We start from the raw sequence: 8899 nt of genomic DNA, 5'->3' as shown, positions 1-8899 counted from the left end.
TTGGGCACCTCCATAAAAAGGTGAATGAGGTAAAGGGGAACTAAATTAAAAATTAAATATATGATGCAATCTTTCACAAGCAGTTTTTGTTTATTTGTTTATTCAGTACCCCCTGCAACATAGCTTTTTTTTTACCTGTTGATCCTACCAGTAGTTTTCTCCAATTACTGCAACAAGCACAGATGCCCAGCTAAAGTGAACATGGCCGGCCCTATCATGGGTCCCACTGGGTCCATTGGACCCAGGTGGCACTTTGAGTGGGGAGGCAAATTGATGCCCAACACTCGGGGGTCAGCAACCTGTAGATCACGGTCCACCTGCCGACGGGGCGCAGGTGACAGGTAAACCTCAAACAGGTTCCTGCGCCGCCAACACCCACCTTCTAGCTGCTGGTCCTTCTTTCCCCACCCAGCCTTCAACCTCTTCAGCCGTGCCTGTCCCACTGTCTCCCTTCCATCTCCTCCGCCTCCGCAAGCTTCCTCTGACGCTGTCACCAGTGAACAGCAGAGAGCAGGAGACAGCTTAGCTCAGGATGGAGGGCAGGAGGAGGAGCTGCCCAAATTACCTTTTGACGTTAAACCGCTGGTGATTGATTGCTAGGACACAAGGTGGTCCTAAGCAACCAATCAACAGCTTGCTATTATGGAAAGTCACTCTGCTGGCTCATGCTCCCGGCCTCTGTCCAGAACTGTGCTGCCTTCTGCTCTCGACTGTGAGGTAGGACACTTCTATGGGAGGGTAAGGGGGCGATTGAGGGGGGCCAGAGGTCACTGCTATAGGGGAAAGGGGGGGTTGAGGGGGGCCAGAGGTCACTGCTATAGGGGAAAGGGGGGGGGTGAGGGGGGCCAGAGGTCACTGCTATAGGGGAAAGGGGGCAGGGGACACTACTGTGTGTGTGTGTGTGGGGGGGGGGCACTGTTTTGGGCAGGGCCACCCCCATAGCAGTGTCCTTTACCACCCTAACGCACTCCTGATCCCTGCATTCTCATCCTAACGCAGTCCTGATCCCTGCATTCTGATCCTAACGCACTCCTGATCCCTGCATTCTGAGCGCAGTGTTTAAAAGCAAGCTGTTGTGGTGTGGTAAATCAGACTTTTTGAGGATAAAACAGGCAGTGATGAGGCATATCACCTCCTCACCACCTGTCAAATCTCCTCGTAAAAGCGATCTACCACACAACAATTTTGTGAGCGGTGGCAAGGGCGGCAAGAACATGTCCTAGAAAACACTGCTGCTTGAATTTGTTATTTTGTTTGTTGCATACCTAAAGTATATTTAAAGCAACATGCCCGTCTGAGACTACCCTATTCACAGGGTAAAGTAAAAAGTGCTGTCATCCTACTAAAGGAAGTTGAAAAATACAGATCTACTGGAAGGATCTACAAGGAGGCTCGGGAAAACCAAAACCGCTGTGTTAATGCTAATAACAGACTGCATTTTATATGTCAATTCTAGTTTTACCCATATTTCCACTTAAAACATAACTAAACCCTAATCTTAAAGTGTAACTCCACTTTTATTGAGAAAAAAAATATTCCCCTCTGCGTGATCTATGTACATTGCAAGGATTATTTAGACGTGTTCCTATTGGGAGTATCCCACCCAAAATGACATTTTTGTTGCAGGGGATGCCTGAAATCTGACTTGTACCTTAGTGTAGACTCTTGGGAAAATTGGTGAGCCAATCACACAAGCAGTAAATTATGTTTTTGGGGGGTGTTCAGTATACATTCTGTGTACAGAACACCTCCAGGTAGCCATATTGCAAATAATTTTCAGAAAATTACAGCAGCTGCAGATTGAAAAGGAAAGGTCATTGTTAATAATATTCAATTACAATATGACTTGTGTCAGAATTGTATATGCTATATTATTTTTTCTCTACGAAAGTGAAGTTACCCTTTAACTTTCCCCATGCTGCTGAAGATTGTGTTTTGCAGGGGTGTGTTCTTTTTCCTTTTTAATTCTCTATTACTTACATTTTTGGCTGTAGAAATCCAGTGCCATGCCCATCCAACATGCTCCCCTTGGCCACCCCCCGCTCTGATAACCCCCCTCAGCTTAGGGAACTGCATTCTCACCCTAGGACTAGAAGTGGGATAACGTACAGAATCACCAGGTAAAAAAAACAAAAAAACAAAAAAGAAAAAACGTAGAAGAAAAAAATTACACTGCTATGATGAGTGGATGATAAGCTAACATTTGGTAATTTTTGTTTAGGTTTAGGTAAACTTTAAAATCTGCCATTATATATAAGGCATGTGCTCTGCAATAGTGCCACATAGCAATAAATTAATTACAAATTATTGCATTGTTATACCAGATCAAAAAGTTCCACAATTCTCAACTTGATGAAAAATATGTATTACAGCGTGGGGGAAGCAAGATTCTCTTCCCCTTTCCTATGGAGAAAAGAAGATCAGAGAAATTTCTAAATATTCTAGGCTTTGATATGCTACATTCAGTGACGTGCAATAATATGTATCTTCAAAACCAAGACTCCTGCATTGCCTCTCTTGTTTTTTATTGTATAGAGTTTATAATAAAATGTACGTATTCTTTTAAGTTTCACAGCTAAACTCCAAAGCCATTTTTTACAGTATATGGGCCTATTAAACTGCTAGCTACATTATCTTCATTACCTGTATGTAACCAAAGTGATGCCTATCCTGATTTTATACAGACAAACAACAAGGATTTTCTTTTTAATGCATTGTCTTCTTCCAATAATTATTTCATGTCATATATTAAAATGTCATATATTAAAAACCAAAAGAAAGTAAAACTAGAAAAAGCGTGTTTTTAAAGGGAGTGTATAGTAGTTTTGTATCTAATTTCTTTATTTATTATAGTCAGGAGGACTAAGAAAATTTATTTTAAAAAGTCTTTACAATTTCTCTCTGTTTGCCCCATAACAAAAGAAGCCTATTGTTAAGAGTCCATCAATGATTTAATGAGATCGCTCAGTTCAAGCTTTGCAATAGACAAATTCTCAAATTCTGACTCAAAGCAAGTTTAACTTAACAAGTTTAAATTTAACTTAGTTTAAGTTTAACAAGTTTAACATTATAAAGATATACAGTGTTTAGCATAAATGAGTAGACCCCAACATATTTTTCAGAAAACATTTACTTTCCATTCAAAATCAACATTTTCTATGGAAAACTATACTGCAAAATACTCCCACAAACGTCAGCCATTGATTGCAATCAAGATTTGTTAATTTACACATACAATAAAAGTATTTTTCCTAACAAATTTATTCAAGACCATGTTACAAAAATTAATACATTGCCAAAGAAAGTCTTAGAAGCAAATCTTCTCGAGTTTTTGGCTTCAAAAGCGAGTCTAATCATTCATTAAACAGGAGACTAATTTGAGTTCTTCTTCTGTTTATTGAGATATTGATTAAAATCTTACTTTTTAAAATGGGTGTACTCATTTATGCTGAGCATAACACTGTACCCAAACTAAATTGTTATAATTTTTATGAGACAGATTGAGCTTTCTTTTGGTTGTATTTAATCACCACTGAGTTTTTATTTTTTGCTTGAAAAACAGAAAAAGACTAGATATTTTGAAAAAAGTTTTCTTAGTTTCTGTTTTAAAATGTTGTAAATAAGTATTTTTTCTTCTTCACTGATGTGCGCTGATGAGGCTGTACTGATGGACACTGATGGGCACTGATGAGACAGCACTGAAGAGTACTGATGAGGTGGCACTGCTTTGCAGCACTGATGAGCACTGTTAGGCGGCACTGATGTGCACTGATAGGTGGCACTAATAGGTGGGTACTGATAGGTGGCACTGATAGGTGGCACTAATGGGCAGAACTGATGAGCAGGCACAGAAAGGCAGCACTGACTGGCATCACTAATGGGCATTGATTGGTATCACTAATGGGCATTGATTGGCATCACTCATGGGCACTGACTGGCAACACTGCTGGGCACTGTTGGAGCTGCACTGATGATCAGTGCCCTGATTATCTGTGCAGATCTCCTCTGTGAGGAAATGCAGCTGATCAGCTCTCCTCCCCTCACACTCTGTCACTCCTTGTTTACATGTGATCAGCTGTGATTGGACACAGCGGATAACATGGGTAAAGAGCCTCGTCATTGGCTCTTCACTGAGATGTGTCGTGTCCCAGGGACAGAGAGCACCAGCGATCACCGGGCTGCGTGACCGAGAGTATTACCTTGTCTAAGACCGAGAGAGCAACCGTGCGCCTGTCAATTCCCAATACAGCAGGTGGGAGGTGGTTACAGTAGGGATCGAATGTTTGGGCACCCCAGGTTAAATTTGTATTAATGTGCATAAAGAAGCCAAGGAAAGATGGAAAAATCTCCAAAAGGCATCAAATTACAGATTAGACATTCTTATAATATGTCAACAAAAGTTAGATTTTATTTCCATCATTGACACTTTCAAAATTACAGAAAACAAAAAAAATGGCATCTGCAAAAGTTTGGGCACCCTGCAGAATTTATAGCATGCACTGCCCCCTTTGCAAGGCTGAGACCTGCCAGTGTTATGGATTGTTCTTAATCATCGTCAGGGAAGACCAGGTGATGTCAATCCTATAGGTTTTAAATGCCCAGACTCATCTGACCTTGCCCCAACAATCAGCACCATGGGATCTTCTAAGCAGTTGTCTAGAAAAATGAAACTGAAAATAGTTGAAGCTCACAAAGCTGGAGAAGGCTATAAGAAGATAGCAGAGCGTTTTCAGATGTCAATATCCTCTGTTCGGAATGTAATTAAGAAATGGCAGTCATTAGGAACAGTGGAAGTTAAAGCAAGATCTGGAAGACCAAGAAAAATATCAGACAGAACAGCTCGCAGGATTGTGACAGAAACAATTCAAAACTCACGTTTGACTGCACAATCCCTCCAGAAAGATCTGACAGACACTGGAGTTGTGGTACACTATTCCATTATAAAGAGATACTTATACAAATATGGTCTTCATGGAAGAGTCATCAGAAGAAAACCTCTTCTATGTCCTCACCACAAAAATCAGCGTTTGAACTTTGCAAATGAACATATAGACAAGCCTGATGCATTTTGGAAACAAGATCTGTGGACCGATGAGATTAAAATTGAACTTTTTGGCCGGAATGAGCAAAGGTACATTTGGAGAAGAAGGGGCACAGAATTTAATGAAAAGAACCTCTGTCCAACTGTTAAGCATGGGGGTGGATCAATCAAGCTTTGGGGTTGTATTGCAGCCAGTGGCACAGGGAACATCTCACGAGTAGAAGTAAAAATGGATTCAATAAAATTTCAGCAAATTTTGGATGGTAACTTGATGCCATCTGTGAAAAAGCTGAAGTTAAAGAGAGGATGGCTTCTACAAATGGATAATGATCCTAAACACACCTCAAAATCCACGGGCGATTACATCAAGAGTAGGGTTGAGCGGACACCTAGATGTCCGTGTTCAACGGGTTCGGCCGAACTTTAAAAAAAAGTCCGGGTCCGTGTCCCGGACTTTTACCGAACTTTTCCCGGACACCGAACCCCATTGAAGTCAATGGGGACCCGAACTTTAAGGCACTAAAATGGCTCTAAAACACCAATGGAAAGGGCTAGAGTGCTGCAAATGGCAGCAAAACGTAGTTAAGAGCATGGCAAGTGCTCTGCAAACAAATGTGGATAGGGAAATAACTTAAAACAACAAAAAAAAAACCAGAAAAATAAAACAATGTTCTTCATCTCTGAAGGACGAGGCCCATATGGAGTAGGAGGGAGGTTGAGGTGGTGGTGGATGTGGCGGTGTCATAGGCGTGCGCACAGGGTGTGCCGGGTGTACCTGCGCACACCCTAATCACCTAGGGCACATAGCATTATCGCTCTGTTTGCCAGTGAGGAGATGGGAAAGATCTCCCTCGGACCTGCTCTGCTCTATTTCTCTTTGCCAGCAGGGAGAGTAATGTATCGGGGCCATGTACGTGTAGGCAAACACATGCATGTGTATTTCAACTTTGGGGTGCACTCCCTAATGCAATAGGCTGCGCACACCTATGGGCGGTGTAGGTGGAAGCGGCGGTGGAGGAGGACCAGGGCCGGATTAAGAGCATCATGGTCTTGGTGCTGAGGATTTTGAAGGGCCTTAAGGGCCGTGCCTTGGCATGCACCCAGAGGAGGAAGGGTGCAGCCATGCATGCCTAATTCAACATGGGATGCTGTCTCTGAAGCCCATAAACACATCCATGCATCGGCAACTGTCCCTCCTTGTCAGGCCTTCGCGCTGTGTGGGGAGGTTCTGAGGGTGCTGCCTGGGGAAGCGAGCATAGAAGCCAGACTTCTGTGTTTACAAGTGACAGAAGAGCGGTCACAGTGAATATGGCCAACCCGGGGCCTATATAAAAGGTAGGGGCCTGGAGCTGCAGCTCCAATAGCCCCTACGTTAATCTGGCCCTGAGGAGGAGGACGAGGTAGCCAACACTGCTTCTTTTCACAAATTTTAAATGAGGGTACACCCCAAAAGAGAGAGAAAGAGCAAAAATGGAACAATGGGTGGGTAAGGTCGGTATCCATTGCTATTCTGCACAAGGTACGGAAAAGTCCCGTGGGATCCATGCCTGGTTCATTTTAATGAACGTGAGCTTGTCCACATTGTCTCTGGACAGGCGGCTGCGCTTGTCTGTTATAACGCCCCCAGCCGTGCTAAATACCCGTTCAGATAATACACTGGCTGCAGGGCACGCCAGCACCTCCAAGGCGTAAAGGGCAAGCTCAGGCCATGTGCCCAATTTGGAGACCCAGAAGTTGAAGGGGGCAGACCCCTCATTCACTACATGTAGGCGTGTGCACACATACTGCTCCACCATGTTGGTAAAATGCTGCCTCCTGGTAAGACGTTCCATCTGAGCTGCTGGTGCTGCTGTTTGTTGTGGCGTGCTGACAAAGCTTTTCCACATTTCGGCCATGCTAACCCTGCCTTCTGAGGTGCTGGCGGTGCCCTGGTTGCGTTGGCGACCTCCTCCTCCTCCTCTGCCTTGTGCTTCCACTGTGGCCCCGCTGTCAGATGGGAATGCCAGCAGCATCGCATCTACCAGCGTGCACTTGTACTCGCGCATCTTGCGATCGCGCTCCAGTGAGTGAATTAAGGACGGTACGTTGTCCTTGTAACGGGGATCCAGCAGCGTGGCCACCCAGTAATCAGCACAAGTTAGAATGTGGGCAACTCGGCGGTCGTTGTGGAGACACTGCAGCATGTAATCGCTCATGTGTGCCAGGCTGCCCAGAGGCGACGAAAGGCTGTCCTCTGTGGGAGGTATATCGTCCGTGTCCTCTGTATCCCCCCAGCCACGCACCAGTGATGGCCATGAGCTGGCCTGGGTGCCACCCTGCTGTGAACATAGTTCCATCTCCTCCTCCAGCTCCTCCTCCAGCTCCTCCTCCTCCTCATCCTCCAGAACTGTGCCCCTGCTGGACAATTGTGTCCCTGGCATTTGTGTGTGCAGGAACCCACCCTCGGAGCCCCTTGCGAATGACTGCCCTGAAAGCCTTTGAAATGTTACCTCTTCATCCTCCTCCTCCTCCTCATCCTGTGCCACATCCTCTTCCATCATCGCCCGAATTGTTTTTTCAAGGAGGCATAGAAGTGGGATAGTTAAGCTGAGAACGGCGTCATTGCCACTGGCCATGTTGGTGGAGTACTCAAAACAGCGTAACAAGGCACACAGGTCTCGCATGGAGGCCCAGTTATTGGTGGTGAAGTGGTGCAGTTCCGCAGAGCGACTCACGCGTGCGTGCTGCAGCTGAGACTCCACTATGGCCTGCTGCTGCTCGCACAGTCTTTGCAGCATGTGCAAGGTGGAGTTCCACCTTGTGGGCACGTCACATATGAGGCGGTGAGTGGGAAGGCCGAAGTTACGCTGCAGCGCTGCCAGGCGAGCAGCAGCAGGGTGAGAACGCCGAAGGTGCGCACAGACGGCCCGCACTTTCTGCAGCAGCTCTGACATATCGGGGTAGTTTTTAAGGAACCTCTGCACCACCAAATTCAGCACATGCGCCAGGCAAGGGATGTGCGTCAAACCGGCTAGGCCCAGAGCTGCTATGAGATTTCGCCCATTATCGCACACCACCAGGCCGGGCTTGAGGCTCGCTGGCAGCAACCACTCATTTGTCTGCTGTTCCATGCTCCTCCACAACTCCTGCGCGGTGTGTGGTTTGTCCCCCAAACAGGCAAGTTGTAAAACTGCCTGCTGTCGTTTAGCCCTGGCCGTGCTGAAGTTGGTGGTGAAGGTATTACGCTGTCCGGATGAGGAGGTGGTAGAGGATGAGGTAGCGGAGTAGGATGAGTTAGGAACAGGAGGCAAACTGAAGCGCCCTGCAATCCTCGGTGGTGGAAGGACATGCGCCAAATTGCTATCCGCCTCAGGCCCATCCGCCCCTGCATTTACCCAGTGTGCCGTTAGGGAGATATAACGCCCCTGACCGTGCTTACTGGTCCACGTATCGGTAGTTAGGTGGACCTTGGCACAGATGGCGTTGCGCAGTGCACACCTGATTTTTTCCCCCACTTGGTTGTGCAGGGAAGGGATGGCTTGCCTGGAAAAGTAGTGGCAGCTGGGCACGACGTACTGTGGGACAGCCACCGACATAAGCTTTTTAAAACTGGGCGTCTCCACCAGACGGAATGACAGCATTTCAAAGGCCAATAATTGTGAAATGCTGGCATTCAGGGCCAGGGATCGCGGGTGGGTAGGGGGGTACTTCCTCTTCCTCTCAAGTGTTTGGGAGATGGAAAGCTGAACACTTCCACGGGACATTGTGGAGATGGTTGTTGGTGACCCAGGTGGTGGTGTTGCTGACAGATCGTCTGTTTGCGGGGTGGCAGGTGCCGGTATGACTACAGAGGTGGCTGGAGCGGCCGAGACTGCAGCA

This window comes from Pelophylax lessonae (genome assembly GCF_965119305.1).
Source record: "Pelophylax lessonae genome assembly, chromosome: 9".
NCBI classification, from domain to species: Eukaryota; Metazoa; Chordata; class Amphibia; order Anura; family Ranidae; genus Pelophylax; species Pelophylax lessonae.
Note: the sequence above shows the minus strand (reverse complement) of the source record.